At 44.1% G+C, this 17,360-nt stretch overlaps 1 protein-coding gene across 1 annotated transcript in view; it reads left to right on the top strand.

Annotated features, from left to right (window-relative positions):
• The window catches only part of CZIB (CXXC motif containing zinc binding protein), a 143,677-nt gene that overhangs the window by 26,000 nt on the left and 100,317 nt on the right, over positions 1–17,360 (top strand). The window lies entirely within an intron of this gene.

The raw sequence follows: 17,360 nt of genomic DNA, 5'->3' as shown, positions 1-17,360 counted from the left end.
GTGTATTCCACAGCTGCGTACTTATGTAAGAAAAACTGGTCGCATGTGCTAATTTGTATTTTAATCTGTTGGAAAGTCCACTTTTGTATCAATAAGTTCACAAAGTACTGTACTAGCTGTAGTTTCCTCTTCTTTGTTTTCACTGTCAAATGGATCAGAGTTAGGTTCTACTATTCTTTCTTCATTTTCACTATCATCATTCGATGGGAAAAAAGTGCTGTCAGGCAGTTCTCCACAGGATAAGCTGGTGCCACTTCGAGCAGAAATTGATGTGTTGGAATTCATAGACCGAGCAGCTGCTGCTTCCTCATTTTCATTATGAATACCACTCTCAGACTCTGCGTTTACAGAGTGATCACTTGAGTCACCAGCAGCATCAGTTTGTGCTTGAATTGCTTCACAATTGTTAGGAATAGCAGCACCAACATGTTGAGAGCTAGCTCGATGAAAAAAATCATCAATGCGTTGACTCTATCCCATCCGGAAAGTTTCTTTTTTTTTTTTTTTTGCATTGCTTGAACTCATTGTTTAAAATGTTAATCAACTTCAGATACAAAGTTTTTGAAGTGACCACAAAAGCAGACTACTGTAAGTCAAGCTGTAAACCACAGGAAACCATACGAGCACGTGTAACTCCCTGGTGGAGGAGAAAGATATTATAGACAGTGTGCGAATCAAAGTCCTTAAAAAAAGGAAACTCAAGAATGATAAAGTTGAATCCCAAACCAACCAATACAGATCTAGACAACAATTTCTTTGAATAAATCCACATATGAAGTGCTTCAAGGGAAAAGCAGTTCAGGGTCTTCTTGGACCTCATGTGCACTGCAGTTCTGATATCCACACCAACAAGAAGTTTGTGTCGGAACTCAGAAGGGGTAGACGTGGATTAAACACGTAGCATTTGTATGGACCCTGTGTCATTGTGCTGCTTTCTACTTTATGGAGAAGACTTCAGGAGTGCTCCCCTACCACTGCCATCGGTCTCACACTCCTGCTGCTAGTGTTGTTTCATGATTGAAGAATGGAGCATTGGGGCCACTGGAGCTGATCCCTAGACCCGTGCTCTTCAACCACGATTCTAGCAACACCAGCAGCAGGGAGTACTCCTGTACTCTGCCAAGGCACAGAGAGCAATGCATGCTGCTGGTCCACAACACACTTGGTTAAGAACCATTGGTCTAGGCACATGCAGAAACACCCCCCCCCCCCCCCCAAATGATGGAAACAAACTTCTTGAGTGGCTAAAATCACCAAAACTCTGGTTAATGACGTTTGTGTGTGCCCTTTTCTGTATATACCGTATTTTTCGTACTATAAGACGCACTTTTTTTCCCCAAAAATTTGGGAGGAAAATGGGGGGGGGGGGGGGTGCGTCTTATAGTCCGAAGGTAGATTTGGCTGGCTGGCAGGCCGCTTACCCTCCGAGTTCGGGATCGCCGTCTGTTACCTTCTCCCTCCCCCCCCCCCCCCCGGCCCTGTCACCACTTCTCCCTACTCACGCGATCTTCCCTGGTGGTCTAGTGATGTCAGGGCAGGAAAGAGCCCCCCCTTTCCTGCCCAGCGCGCTGCTCTCCATCCTCCTGTGTGCAGCCTGACTGTCTCGGTGAGATTCAAAATGGCCGCCGAGACTTCAATTCTCGGCGGCCATTTTGAATCTCGCCGAGACCGTCAGGCAGCAATGCATACAGGAGGATGGAGAGCAGCGCGCTGGGCAGGAAAGAGGGGGCTCTTTCCTGCCCCGACGTCACTAGACCACCAGGGAAGATCGCGTGAGTAAGGGGAGAAGTGGTGACAGGGCCGGGGGGGGGGGGGAGGAGGTAACCCTGACGGTGATCCTGAACTCGGAGGGAGGGATTCGGACAAGACGCACCGGAGCACCTAGGTTTTAGAGGAGGGAAAAAGGAAAAAAAATGTTTTTTTCCTATTTCCCTCCTCTAAAACCTAGGTGCGTCTTATGGTCCGGTGTGTCTTATAGTCCGAAAAATACGGTACTTCCCATAGTTTCACACGCTGCACAAAATTAAATGGTAGATCACAGGTTGCCCACCCTGGGATAGTAACTCAATTTAAACCTCAGATTCTTTTCCACTTTATTGTGCAATGTGTCAGTCTGAGTTTTCTCTAAAATATTGTCCAGGCTGCCCCACCTATGCAGACTCCTTGTTTCCCTTGCCTCCTCCTAGGAGTCCTAGCCCCTCAAGTCCGACATCAAGAAGGCTATAGGGACGCCCCCTCACACCCTGTATTCGTGCAGAGATGTTTTCATCTAGTAAAGGGTCACCAAAACAGACATCAGATGCAGATGTGATTCCATCTGTCCCAATGAAAGAAGAGTTAAATTTTACTTCCATTTAATTTCAGCATATTCCATCTTTATAACAGCGGGTGTCCCAAAGGCAGATTACAGCAACAGTTCAGATCAAGAAACAGGATATTCTCACTGAAATTTTGCCATCTCTGTATCGTATAGAACAGTGTAGAAAAATGAGAACAAAATACAGATATAACTGCGGTTTCTACCAGCTATAATAATTTTTAAGCTGTTTTAGTGATCAATTTTTATTTCATATTTATATCTAAATATTTAGTTTATTTTATTTTTGTTACATTTCTACCCCGCGCTTTCCCACTCATGGCAGGCTCAATGCGGCTTACATGGGGCAATGGAGGGTTAAGTGACTTGCCCAGAGTCACAAGGAGCTGCCTGTGCCTGAAGTGGGAATCGAACTCAGTTCCCCAGGACCAAAGTCCACCACCCTAACCACTAGGCCACTCCTCCACTGTTGCTACTATTTGAGATTCTACATGGAATGTTGCTATTCCACTAGAAGTCGGCCCTTGCAGATCACCAATGTGGCCGCGCAGGCTTCTGCTTCTGTGAGTCTGACGTCCTGCACGTACGTGCAGGACGTCAGACTCACAGAAACAGAAGCCTGCGCAGCCTTCTACATGGAATGTTGCTAGTGGAATAGCAACATTCCATGCAGAATCTCCAATAGTAGCAACATTCCGTGTAGAATCTCCAATAGTATCTATTTTATTTTTGTTACATTTGTACCCTGCGCTTTCCCACTCATGGCAGGCTCAATGCGGCTTACATGGGGCAATGGAGGGTTAAGTGACTTGCCCAGAGTCACAAGGAGTTGCCTGTGCCTGAAGTGGGAATCGAACTCAGTTCCTCAGTTCCCCAGGACCAGAGTCCACCACCCTAACCACTAGGCCACTCCTCCACTGTTGGTACTATTTGAGATTCTACATGGAATGTTGCTATTCCACTAATGTGGCCGCGCAGGCTTCTGCTTCTATGAGTCTGACGTCCTGCAGGATGTCAGACTCACAGAAACAGAAGCCTGCGCAGCCTTCTACATGGAATGTTGCTAGTGGAATAGCAACATTCCATGCAGAATCTCCAATAGTAGCAACATTCCATGTAGAATCTTCAAATAGTAGCAACATTCCGTGTAGAATCTCCAATAGTATCTATTTTATTTTTGTTACATTTGTACCCTGCACTTTCCCACTCATGGCAGGCTCAATGCGGCTTACATGGGGCAATGGAGGGTTAAGTGACTTGCCCAGAGTCACAAGGAGCTGCCTGTGCCTGAAGTGGGAAGCTTTTGAATAAATTTAAAAAGCTATCAAATAAGTAAAAAAAGAAAACAAAATCTTTGTCCTTCATCTTTTAAGGCACTGCCTATCCAACTGGAACTAGATAGGAACCCCCATCTCCTGTTTTCTTCAATCTACTTGGACATCACCCCTTGCTTCCATGGCCCCCCTTCTGTCTGGGTCTGCCCCTCCCCCCCACACCACACACAGTGTATTTTATTTCCATTATGTCCCCCCTTTTAAATTTTATTTTATGGGCAGAAGAAGAGAGTGAGAGAGGGTGTGTGGGTGTCTGACTATATGTCTCCCCTTTCTTTCTTTTATGGGGAAAAAAAAGGCCTGTGTCACCTCCTGTCCATCAATTGCCTTCTGTAACCCCCCACTCCTCTCCTGTCCATTGTGTATAATTAGATCTGCCTCACCCATTTGGGCAGCGGAAGCCATGGGCTCTCTGTACTATCCTAGAGAGAACTGCAAATCCCCTCTAGATGCTTAATTACCCCAATCCTGTATCTGCGCATGGCAGGTCTGCATAGGCCAGGCTGTAGCTAGGTCTGTAATTAGAAAGGAACCCAGTATTCAATACATATAGTTTATTATAATCTTACCAATAGCAGTACAGGCAAGTAAAGCATTCACATAATGGAACCATGTGGTACATCCTCTCTCTCTCTAGCCTTCAGGAGTCTTCCTTCTCTGTTCTTCTCCTCTTGTCTGATCTAATACCCCTCAGATTGCTGCTTATATACAATTTTGGCCCTATTTATTTCAATGGACCCCAGCTGTCTCAACAGGGCTCCTAGCCCTTATCAGTTTAATTAAAATGACTTCACATGTTCTCAAGCCCTAAGTATAAACAAAATCTCTTGAGAGCCCATCTGTGAGATGATCTCACAGGTCATGTTGTCCTCTTCCGCTCCACCTCCTCCCTTGGTATGCTTACCCCCCTTGCATCCGACCTTCTAGTGAAGTACATTAGCCCTAACAGCTTTGCTCGTAACTTCTCACAGGTGCCAGTCCCAGGAATGTTTCCAAGAGCAAAAACCCCCTCTCTTGCCAGCTCAGCACTTGCCACAGTGAAATGTAACTGTGTCAAAGGTGAACACTGATTCTTACAAGCTAGCTCTTTTGTATCAGAGATGATTTTGATTTTAAGAAGCCTAGCTCTTATTATGAGCCATTGGCCTGTATTTTACTGAGAACAAGGGCTAGCATAACTCTTCACCATCAATTGCCTTCTATAAGTTAATCCCCCCACCCCCTTTCTCCTCCCTGAGAAACAAAACGGCTAGTGCCGCGGAGGAAGAACCAAATTCCATCCCCAGGCAGAGCAGGCCCAGATTCCCCATTACACACAGTCAGCCAGCCACACACAGCGGTCCCTCTTACCGTCAGAGTCAAGAAGAGCTCAGAAACTGAGGTTGATAGGTTTTACGTCCGAGCGTCAACAGCTGGGCTCAGTCTGCACTCTGCACTGGTGCCTGCCAAACAACGTGCCGACCTGAACTGTGTGCCCAAGCCTGGGGGGACGGGACGACCCCTGGGCCTGAGGAGGAGAGAATGAGGACCCTTGGCCTGGGCTTGGCTGAGCCTCTGCAGTCTGCGGTGCCCCACGCTGCTGCTTAAGGAAATTTAAGAAGTCGGGTCCGTCGGCGTCGGGGAAAAGAAATAAGGACTCGGAGCGAGGTCTGAGGAAGTATGAGGAAGGAACGGTCTGTCAGCGGCGCAGGCTTAGTGTTTGTTGCATCGGACTCCGCGCGGGAAGGCAGGAGCAGCAGCGCATGCGCATGCGCATAGGCACCATTTGTTTTTAGAAATCCACCCTGCGCCCCCACCTAGCTATGCTTCTGCTCCATGCCTGGATTTCATTTTCAAATCTAAAGTATAACTGTGTCCTAAAGTAGAGAAATTTGTCTGAAATGACAGCTAATGAAGATTTCTGTTGAACTTGTTCCTTCTGTAATTCCTGCTTACATGCATACATTCACATTCTATACCTCACAAGCATTGACGGTTTGCTCTGTTCTCGTAGTCTTTGTTGTTATATAATAACCATACTTGTGAACTCCTAAAAATGTCAAGGTTCTTTATCTGAAAACACTGCTCATAGGTATATCAGACCATCTGAAGTTACTACCAGGTGGTGTAAGATTATTCACCCCCCTCCTTGTAAGGTAATAGCATACCATGCTCTAACTTCTGTAATGAGATAAACAGAGTCCAACTTGGAAGCTAACAAGTCTGCAGCTTTCCATGTTACTTTTAAACACAGCACATTTTTTCATCATCATTGACCCGTATAAACAATGTTAAAACCATACTGTTAGCAGACCTTCCGCAAAATACTAGTTGAAGGCAGAACCAAGGTAACACAAAGCTGAGAACCATACTGTTAGCAGACCTTCTGCAAAATACTAGTTGAAGGCAGAACCAAGGTAACACAAAGCTGAGAACCATACTGTTAGCAGACCTTCCGCAAAATACTAGTTGAAGGCAGAACCAAGGTAACACAAAGCTGAGAACTTTCAACATGACACATTGTTACATTAATGTCCATCCAAGGACACACTGTCTGAGCATAGTCCCAACTGTGAGTGCCTGTAGAATGCTATGGCCACGCTCATAGGACCTGCTCTACTAAATAGTGCCAATAGCAGACACCTTGCAGAAGACTTTAGTAAGTACTTATTGTGAGGATTACAATCAATGCTTCCAATATCTTCTCTATATATAAAAGGCACCACCAACGTTCTAAATGAAGCCTCCAGCCGGAAGTGTGAAGGGGGAGAGATATCCGGTTTCCCCATGAGTGTCTGCCCCGCCCTCGCTCTCTCTGTAACACAAACAGTGAAGGAAAACACAGCAAAGCACGAAATCAAATCGCTCTCTCTGTAACAGTGAAGGACTCAGAGGGGGGAGGGGAGAGAGGGCAGAAGCCCTCACTATCTCTGTAACACAAACACAGCAGAGCAGGAAACTTAACACTGAAGGACTCGACTCCGAGGGGGAAGGGAGAGAGGGCAGAGGGCAGGGACACACACACTCCCACATGCACACAGAAGAAAACCTTGCTAGCCCCCATTTCATTTGCATCAGAAACGGGGCTTTTTTACTAGTATATATATATATTTTATTCTTTTTTTTTTCTGCTATTAGTATTCAGGTATTCTGCACATAAAACAAATGTACTATTTGTACAATAACATGTTGCATTTGAATTTCACAATTTATTCCTTCGTACTGTTGTAGTACATGCGTTTCATATCCTGCAGTTCCAGAGACAGAGGTAAAGGTGTTGGTTAACCCCCAGATTATACCGTATGTATCGCGCATAGATTTACGCATGTTTACATGCATAAATCCAGGCATATTTTATAACAATGTGCATACCTTTATTGGCTTTACAAACCAATCAGCATTGCTAACAGCTCCTAACGAGCAATAATTAGCACTTGTTGGCAAAAATTACAATCTGAGTGAGATTGCTAAATGTATTCTCTAATGTACTGAGCCTACATTTTAACGTACACAAGCAAAATTTATGCACACAGGGAAAAAGGCTATGTGCATTTTTTGTGCTTTCCAAAATTTATGAACATCCTATATAATAATTCTCACCTCCAACAGGATGTGCTTGGGACCGTGCCTGCCGAAAGTGGGCTGCTAGGTAGGCAAGCACTGACCTCAGTGACGGACAATTTGGCAAAGCAAAACAATCTGAGTGCTGGCCATTAGGACACAGGGTTGATAGGAGAGTTTTAAAAGACTGAAGGAACCAAAAGTGTTCGGGGGGGGGGGGGGGGGGGCAAGTTCTGAATGAATGAAAGAAATGAAAATTTACGAGAGGAACACAATGTGAATGCCGGGCAATTGTACACAGGGTAGATAGGACACTTTAAAAAAAAAAATGAAGGATGTGAAAGTATTACATCTTGGGGGGAGGGGGGAGGAGGAAAGCGGTGGGGTATCCGGATACTGGGCGTTAGGGCCACGGGGGTACATAGACTTTTGAAAGCCTTAAGGAACCCAAAGTGTGGGAAGGAGGGGAGGGAACGGGGTGAGGGGCATTAGGAACAGGGGAGGGGGCCCTGTCACACACTCTCATTCTCACACACACACTGTCACACAGACAGTCTCACTCTGTCACACACCCGCACATTCACTCTGGCTCTCTCTCTCTCAAACATACACACTCCCAGGAAAACCTTGCTAGCGCCCGTTTCATTCGTTCCAGAAACAGGCCTTTTTTTACTAGTAGTTATATAACAAGGGCCACTGCGCATAAATCTACGGGCAGGGATTTACACCAGCTTTTCATTAGCATAAATGGATGCGCATAGATTCAGTCGCATTAACTACGTCTAAGTAAAACTGAGTGGTATTTTGAATATGCTTATGCTCGATTGCTTACCATGCGTATATTGATGTGCCATATATGGAAATGGTCTAAGCGTGTGTAAAAATTTGCATACTAAAAACACTGCGCATTTGTAAACAGTGCCATACCTTGCATGATAAAAGGAAAATAACAGTATTGGTTCTTACATCATGCATTGAATGACTAAGAAGTTAACATAGAGGGGCATAATCGAACGCCGCCGGCCAAATAGATCGCCGGTGATCTATGTTGGTGGCGGCGCTACAGCTGGCCGGAATCGTATTATCGAAAAAGATGGCCGGCCATCTTTTTCTTCGATAACACGGTTTAGCCCAGTCAAATGCCGTGGAGTTTGCCGGGTTTGTTTTTCGGCTATAATGGAAAGTTATGTCGGCTATCTCAAACCCCGGCCAAATTAAAAGTATTTGGCCATGGGAGGAGCCAGCATTTTTAGTGCACTGGCCCCCCTGACATGCCAGGACACCAACCAGCCACCCTAGTGGTCACTGCGGTGGACTTCAGAAAAGCTCCCACGTGCATAGCTCCCTTTGGGAGCTGAGCCCCCCCCCCCCCCAAACCCACTACCCACAAATGTACTGCACCCACTAAAATTGCTCCAGGGACCTGCATACAGCCTCTAGGACTTATTGCTGCTGTATAACTTTGGCACACCAGTTCACACCTGAAGACTAATCTCTCTGAAAAAGTCCTTTCTTGAAATAAGCACGTTTACTCACAGTTAACTGCAGATCAGAGGTTGTGCCCCACTGGCAAAGAGTCCCCTGGTACTAAGATTAGCAGTAGGTCAGAGCTGGCCTACTGCTAATCTTAGTACCAGGGGACTCTTTGCCAGTGACTCTGCAGGGCACCTAACAGAAAAGGTGTCGCACTCACCCGAGAGCCACATCACAACCAGGGAAAGGCTGTCGGAGGATACAACACATTCTGCTGTCATGGAGGTGGGTACGGCATTTGAGGCTGGCATACAGGCTGGCAAAAAAGGTTTTTAATTTTATTTTTTTTAGTTTGGAAGGGGATTGGTGACCACGGGGGGAGTATGGGGAGGTCATACCCCATTCCCTCCAGTGGTCATCTGGTCAGTTGGGGCACCTTTTTGAGGCTTGATCGTGAAAATAAAAGGACCAAGTAAAGCCGGTGAAATAACGCCGCTTTTGTTTTCCATTATTGGTGAAAGCCGGCCATCTGGTAGCCATGCCCATGCCCGCCCATGTCCCGCCTTCGCTAATCTACCGACACGCCCCTTTGAACTTTCACCGGGAAAGTGGCGATGCTGTCAAAAATGCTGCTTTCGATTATACCGATTTCGCTGCTTTTAAGAAATCGCCGGCCATCTCCTGATTTGTTTCGGAAGATGGCCGGCGATCACTTTCGATTATAAGCTGGATAACCTACCAAAATATGTCTTTATACAACCAAATATACAGTGGTGGAAATAAGTATTTGATCCCTTGCTGATTTTGTAAGTTTGCCCACTGACAAAGACATGAGCAGCCCATAATTGAAGGGTAGGTTATTGGTAACAGTGAGAGATAGCACATCACAAATTAAATCCGGAAAATCACATTGTGGAAAGTATATGAATTTATTTGCATTCTGCAGAGGGAAATAAGTATTTAATCCCTCTGGCAAACAAGACCTAATACTTGGTGGCAAAACCCTTGTTGGCAAGCACAGCGGTCAGACGTCTTCTGTAGTTGATGATGAGGTTTGCACACATGTCAGGAGGAATTTTGGTCCACTCCTCTTTGCAGATCATCTCTAAATCATTAAGAGTTCTGGGCTGTCGCTTGGCAACTCGCAGCTTCAGCTCCCTCCATAAGTTTTCAATGGGATTAAGGTCTGGTGACTGGCTAGGCCACTCCATGACCCTAATGTGCTTCTTCCTGAGCCACTCCTTTGTTGCCTTGGCTGTATGTTTTGGGTCATTGTCGTGCTGGAAGACCCAGCCACGACCCATTTTTAAGGCCCTGGTGGAGGGAAGGAGGTTGTCACTCAGAATTGTACGGTACATGGCCCCATCCATTCTCCCATTGATGCGGTGAAGTAGTCCTGTGCCCTTAGCAGAGAAACACCCCCAAAACATAACATTTCCACCTCCATGCTTGACAGTGGGGACGGTGTTCTTTGGGTCATAGGCAGCATTTCTCTTCCTCCAAACACGGCGAGTTGAGTTCATGCCAAAGAGCTCAATTTTTGTCTCATCTGACCACAGCACCTTCTCCCAATCACTCTCGGCATCATCCAGGTGTTCACTGGCAAACTTCAGACGGGCCGTCACATGTGCCTTCCGGAGCAGGGGGACCTTGCGGGCACTGCAAGATTGCAATCCGTTATGTCGTAATGTGTTACCAATGGTTTTCGTGGTGACAGTGGTCCCAGCTGCCTTGAGATCATTGACAAGTTCCCCCCTTGTAGTTGTAGGCTGATTTCTAACCTTCCTCATGATCAAGGATACCCCACGAGGTGAGATTTTGCGTGGAGCCCCAGATCTTTGTCGATTGACAGTCATTTTGTACTTCTTCCATTTTCTTACTATGGCACCAACAGTTGTCTCCTTCTCGCCCAGCGTCTTACTGATGGTTTTGTAGCCCATTCCAGCCTTGTGCAGGTGTATGATCTTGTCCCTGACATCCTTAGACAGCTCCTTGCTCTTGGCCATTTTGTAGAGGTTAGAGTCTGACTGATTCACTGAGTCTGTGGACAGGTGTCTTTCATACAGGTGACCATTGCCGACAGCTGTCTGTCATGCAGGTAACGAGTTGATTTGGAGCATCTACCTGGTCTGTAGGGGCCAGATCTCTTACTGGTTGGTGGGGGATCAAATACTTATTTCCCTCTGCAGAATGCAAATAAATTCATATACTTTCCACAATGTGATTTTCCGGATTTAATTTGTGATGTGCTATCTCTCACTGTTACCAATAACCTACCCTTCAATTATGGGCTGCTCATGTCTTTGTCAGTGGGCAAACTTACAAAATCAGCAAGGGATCAAATACTTATTTCCACCACTGTATCATACATTAATATTTCAACCTTAAACATATCTTGTCTATTCATCTAATGATAAATGTTTCTTTTCGTTCTCTGGTATCATTTTGTGCCGCAGGCTTGTTACAGTAAAAGATCTCTATTATTGTAGCGAACTCTGGTATACGATTTTTTTCAGCACCATAGCCGGATAACCCCGCTGATATAAGGAGTCTAAGTGTTTGGTTTGCTGTTTGAAATCCTCCACATCAGTGCAAATTCTCCTATATCTTAAAAATTGGGAAAACGGAAGACTGTTCTTTAATGAACGAGGGTGACAACTCTTGTATTGCAGAAGAGTGTTCTTATCTGTCGGTTTCTTAAACACCTTCGTATGTAACATACCCTCTCTTAATTCTATCTTTACATCTAAAAAATGGATTCAAGTTGTAGAGCTGTCATACGTGAATTGTAGGGCAGGGTTCAGGGAGTTCAGCCGTTCCACAAATCGAGAAAGTGAAGGGCTGTCTCCTTTCCAAATCACAAAAATATCATCAATGTAGCGTTTCCATAACAAAATAGTCTTCGTACTGAAAATTGGTCAACCAGGTGCTTTCAAAACGGGCCACATACAAATTGGCCACAGATGGGGCAAATGACGCCCCCATCGCAACCCCAAACATTTGTTCAAAAAAATCATGTTGAAACAAGAAAAAATTCTTACACAAGGCCAATTCTGCTAGTTCCAGCAAAAATTCTGTGAGAACTTCTACAGGTCTAGGACTTATAACTTGTAATGCTTCATTTTGTGGGATGGAAGTGTATAAGGATTTAACATCTAAAGTCACCATGAGTATATCAGTATTGTTATTTGATGACATCTCTTCCAAAATATTCAAAAAATGTCGTGTCTTTAATAAAGGAAGGAGACAAAGTCACAGAAGGTTTAAAAAAAAATAGTCCACAAATATGGATAAGACAAAATCGGACGCCCCGGAGGTTGTTCTAGACTTATGTATTTTCGGAAGAACATATAAAACTGGGGTTCTAGGATGTTTCAAATTCAAAAATAACCATTCTATTTTAGTAAAAAAAAAAACAGTTCCAATCTTTCAGAGGTCACTGCTTTAATCACATCTTGTAACTCTTCAGTCGGATCTTGGTCTATCTTCAAATAGACATCTGTTGCGGACAACTGTGACAAAACTTCTCTCACATATGCATCCTTATCAAGCACCACAACCGCTCCACTTTTATCAGCTCTCTTAATGACAATGGTTTCATTTGTTGATAGACTCAGCATGGATTTACGTTCTTCTTTAGACAGATTATACTTCATCCAACCCTGAGAGTGGATTAGAGACATAACTTCTCTTAGCAGAACGTCCTTGAATATTTTTATAATGGGGTCCAAAGGTCCAGGTGGAGGGGAGTCCAGGTAGATTGACCTTTAATCCTAGAGGTTTCAATGTTCTCTTCTTTTGATGAAACTTGAATCCTCAATTGTAACTGGCAAATGGATCGCTCTAAGTCAATATGAAACTGGGATATTGTCTATTCATATGCCAATTTTCAACTCAGGTATAATATATTTTCTTTACATTTACATACATCCTGTATCATCCCCCCTAAGGGCCACTTTCTGCATTAAAAGGTCCTTTGCAGATGCGTGCAAGAGTGTATTAGCTGCAAAACCAATTCCCCTTTTACAGCAGCAGGCAAAAAGCTGTAAAAAGGAACTGGCAGTGAGGTTACCAAACACCAGCTGCACATCCATTCCTGTTGAAAACTTTGCCATTACCCATTAAGGTGGCGTTAATGGCTCTGATGCTGACCAGGCGCTAACCTGGCATGACGCAGCAATACCCAATTATGGCCGGCTACTTTTAATCTGTTTAGATTTTACAACAGCATCGGGCTAATTTTCAAATCACTTACACTTGCCAATTTCCGTAGCTTACTATGCAACTTTGTGTTTTGAAAATATGCCTCTGTCTGTAATACCTGTTTGAAATCGATTACAATTCTGTGTGCCACACGTTATGTATTCGGTCTGTTTCAGTATTGACTTGCATATGTCAAAGGGTGCATGATCCCTAGAAGACATAGTGTGTGCTTTTAAATCCTGATTACACAACTCTAAAAATGCACTATACACACATTTGTACCGGCCTAATAATTTGTATGCATCCACATTTCTTATAGTCTATGGCACTGTGATGCCATTCCTTGGTTTGAATAAATCACTTCAAAATTGTCAGCTTCACATTAATCTCTTGCATAATTGAAGTATAATAGTCTCATCAGGCTGATTTTATCTATGGGATCATCAGATCAGCGTGTGTGCTTCCGTTTTGGCTATACTGAGCCATGCAGATTTTAAGGGGCATCACCGCAATCCTCATAGATCCTCCTACCTTTCCTATTTTTCTCTTTTTTTTTTTTTTTTTTTTTTTTAATTTTCTCAAGATTTTCTCAGTTTTTCTCAATTATTCAATTATACATTAAATCAATAGATTTATTTTTTTTTATTTCTTTATTTATACATTTCACATATACAGTACCAAGAACACCTCTTGTACAATTTAGGAGAACTGTAAGTACATCTTTACACAGGAAATCTCTACCCCCAACACACTCTCCCGCCTCCCCTGTTAGTCCACAACTGAAGCCAGTGACCAAGCCACTATTCTGGGAAAAATTGAAACTAGAACAATCCAACTCAAAAAAGAGACACTGAAGGGAGACGTGGAAGGCAATTATAACTGAGGTGGAGATGCATTCGCCGCCCCAGGTGCCAGAGAAGGAGCCCCCCTGTCCCCCCGGGAATCCAGGAATGCTTTCAACTGCACAGGTTCAAAAAACACATACTTTACAGCATTCAACTTCATCACACATTTGCAGGGATAATTGAGCCAGAAAAGGCCCCCCCCAACTGAAACACAGTGGGGCGCAACTTAAGAAAAGCTTGTCGCCTCCTCTGCGTTACCTTGGTCACATCAGGATACATCCGTACTTGTACATTCAAAAATTTTTCTTTCCGAAATTTAAAGAATAACTTCAAAATCCTATCTCTATCTAACTGTGAAACAAATGTCACTATAAGAGTAGTTCGCTCCCGCCGCTCCTCTTCACCCTCCAACTCCCGAATAAAGTCCAAAGTGTCAAACCGCCCAGCAGACTCCTCACTAGCAGCCTGCTCGCCCTGAGCCGCTCGCTTAAAAGGTTGCAAATAATAAATCTGCGAGATAGGCGGGCACGCCGGCTCAGACACCTTTAACACTTCAAAGAGATATTGTTTAAAAGTCAATATCGGTGCAGTCAGCTGTTGTTTAGGAAAATTTATCACTCGCAGAGTATTAGCCCTCTGCCGATTTTCAAGCGCCTCAATCTTCCTATGCAACCATTTATTTTCAGTAATCATGGTTGTTTGTACCGCCTGAACCGATTTAATGGCCAAATCATGGGCCTCAGCTCTTTCTCCCACTGTCTTTATTTGCAGTCCCAATTGGGTAACAGTCTCAGTTGGAAGCTGAGAGGCCTGCGACAGTAATAACATTTTCTTGGACAATGAAGTTTCCAAAGTAAGCAAAGCATCCCAGATAGTTTCCAAGGTTAAGTTTGGAGGTTTAGGCAAAAGTGAAGACTTACTCAAAACTCCAGCACTCCTCTTGGATCCCAAAGAGAAACCGGCCCCCTCCTCCAGATGGTGTCCCCCTGGAGCACCGCCGCCCTGCACGCTGAAAATCCCCCCTTCCGGGGTATGCTGCGCGCTCCTGCCCGAAGCAGGTCCTGGCACAGGGCCGCCCGCCCCCTCCTCGGAAGCCAGGAAGCCCTGTCCGCTCTCAGCTCGCACCGACGCAGGCATGGGAGGCGGTTCCCTCACCTCCTGGCTGAGCTCCGTCTCAGGCAGCAGGGACGCTTCACCTCTCTCCGCCCCTCCCGACAGCAAGACTCCCGAACTCAGCTGGCTGCCTCCCACCACAACAAAGCGGTCCATCGTGCCCGAAGCGGGTCCCGCGAGTGCCCCAGGACCAGGCACCCGCTTACCCTTCCGCTTCGGCATTCTGCAGGTAAACGGGACTCAGGAAAACAAACACCACCGAGCAACCTCGCCGCACTCCCTTCAGGCCGCCATCTTGGTCAAATCAATAGATTTAAATGATACTTAGCTTTCTCAGCTTAAATAGTGCTTAGCATAGTTCATACTGGAGACGTATTTCCACCGACATAGTCTGTTTTGCCATGTGCTGTATCAAGGTTGTCTCCTATGAAGCAAGTTAGAAAAACATTAGGATAAACATGTAATTCTTCCATACGTCTTCCTTCAAATCAAAGTGTAAGCCAGACAATATTAGACCTGTTTACTCCTTGCGGCATTCTATAATGGCCGCTATTATATTGAACGGAAGTTTTTAAAGGTTTAAACCGCCGAGGCGTCAGTCTCTCACTTCCGGTCTAGAACAGCTGATCTGACTTACGTGCACGTATGCAGTCCTAAAACAATCATATCAATGTTGTCCATTCAATTTCACGGTTCAAACCGTGCGGTTCTACTGTGTTCAAGGTGTATATATCCAAAATTGTTCTCTATAGTTCAAAAGCTTTTCTATATTTCCACCCTCCCAACCCTCTTTAACCTGATCAATAATTCTCCATCGCATATCTGTGATATTATGATGGTCAATCCAGTGCTGGACTAATGGTGTTTCAATTTTATTAGTAGAGATCCTTGACTTATGTTCCGTTAGTCGTGTTCTTATAGGTATCATACTACGTCCAACATATAGTTTTTTACAAGGACATTGGATGATATATTCTGTAATCTTAGTAGTATAGTCCGATGTACTCGATGCTTTTAAGACACGGTTAGAATTTGAATCAAGCCATGTAGGTCCTGTCATAGATGTCTTGCACCAGTGACACTGACCACATCTGGTATGCATCGAAGGTTCTTGTGTAGGAGTACGGTAATGCTTTTTCCATGAAAAGATTTCACCTATATTTCTGGAGCGGGTAAAGGCTATTATAGGTTTTTCAGGCAACACATTATCCAGTTGTAACACATGCCAATGAGACATGATACTTTGAATTATATCTTTCGCTAATGAAGAATAAGGTAATACACATACTAATCTGGTTTGTGGTTCTGTGTTTTTATAATTCAATAACAGTTCTCTTTGAGCGTAGCGCGCTCTCAGGTATGCCTTACGAACGACTTTAACAGGATATCCTCTAGAATGAAATTTACCTGTCAGTTGTTTAGCATGGTATTTAAAATCATCTATAGAGGAACATATTCTCCTTAAACGCAGGAATTGGCCTATTGGCAGATTATTTTTCAGATGACGAGGGTGAAAATCTGAAAAATAATCATAATGTAAGTAATTATTTCAATCTGTACTCTTGCTTTATAGTGACATAACAATTTTACTTCCTAAATTTATAATATGAATATCCAGAAAATTAATGTATTGTTGATGATATGTAGCTGTAAACTGCAAGTTCTCATCTGTGTTCAGCTAATCTATAAATTACAACAGCTCTTCACTCGATCCCGTCCATATAAAAAATATATCAAGAAATCTCTTCCAAATTAAGATAGATGATGTACACCAGCTTGTAGGATAGACAAATTTAGTTTCAAAGGTATCCATATATAGTGTGGCTATCGATGGGGCTAAAGTGGCACCCATAGCCACACCATGAATTTGTTTATAATATTTCCCATCGTACCAGAAATAGTTGGAAGAAATCACTAATTTTGCCAGGTCCATGAGAAATGTAGTAGCAATTCGAGCTGGTTGCAGCCTGCCTTCTAAGATCTTTTCAATCATCTTCAACGCAGCTGATTGGGGAATATTGGTATACAGCGATATCACGTCAAGCGTTACAAACCGAGTCCTGTGGCAAGGTCTTAATGTCATCAAGTATTTGTAACATGTGAGAAGTATCTTGCACAAACGAGGTGATATTCTGAACTGATGGTTGCAAAAATGAGTCTATAAATCTGGACAAAGGTTCCAGTATAGTGCGAACCGTAGACACAATAGGTCTACCTGGTGGAGTTTGTTGATTTTTATGCACTTTCAGTAGGAAATAAATGTATGGGATAGCTGGCTGTCTCACTCTTAGAAATTCTGCCTCTTTTGGCGTCAACATTCCACGTTCCAAGGCTGGTGTTATAATCACATTAATTTCCTCCATCATTTCCTCAGTTGGATCGTATTGAAGCTGGAGATAAAACTTCTTCTCAAGTTGTCTATACGCTTCCTTTTGATATGCTGTCATCGATTGTACTACAATAGCACCGCCGTTATCTGCACGTTGGATACATAGATCGTTGTGTATGCTAAGTTGTTTAAGTGCTTCAGACTCT

The sequence above is a fragment of the Microcaecilia unicolor genome, chromosome 6 (genome assembly GCF_901765095.1).
Source record: "Microcaecilia unicolor chromosome 6, aMicUni1.1, whole genome shotgun sequence".
Lineage (NCBI taxonomy): Eukaryota > Metazoa > Chordata > Amphibia > Gymnophiona > Siphonopidae > Microcaecilia > Microcaecilia unicolor.
Note: the sequence above shows the minus strand (reverse complement) of the source record. Positions and strands in the feature narration are given on the sequence as shown.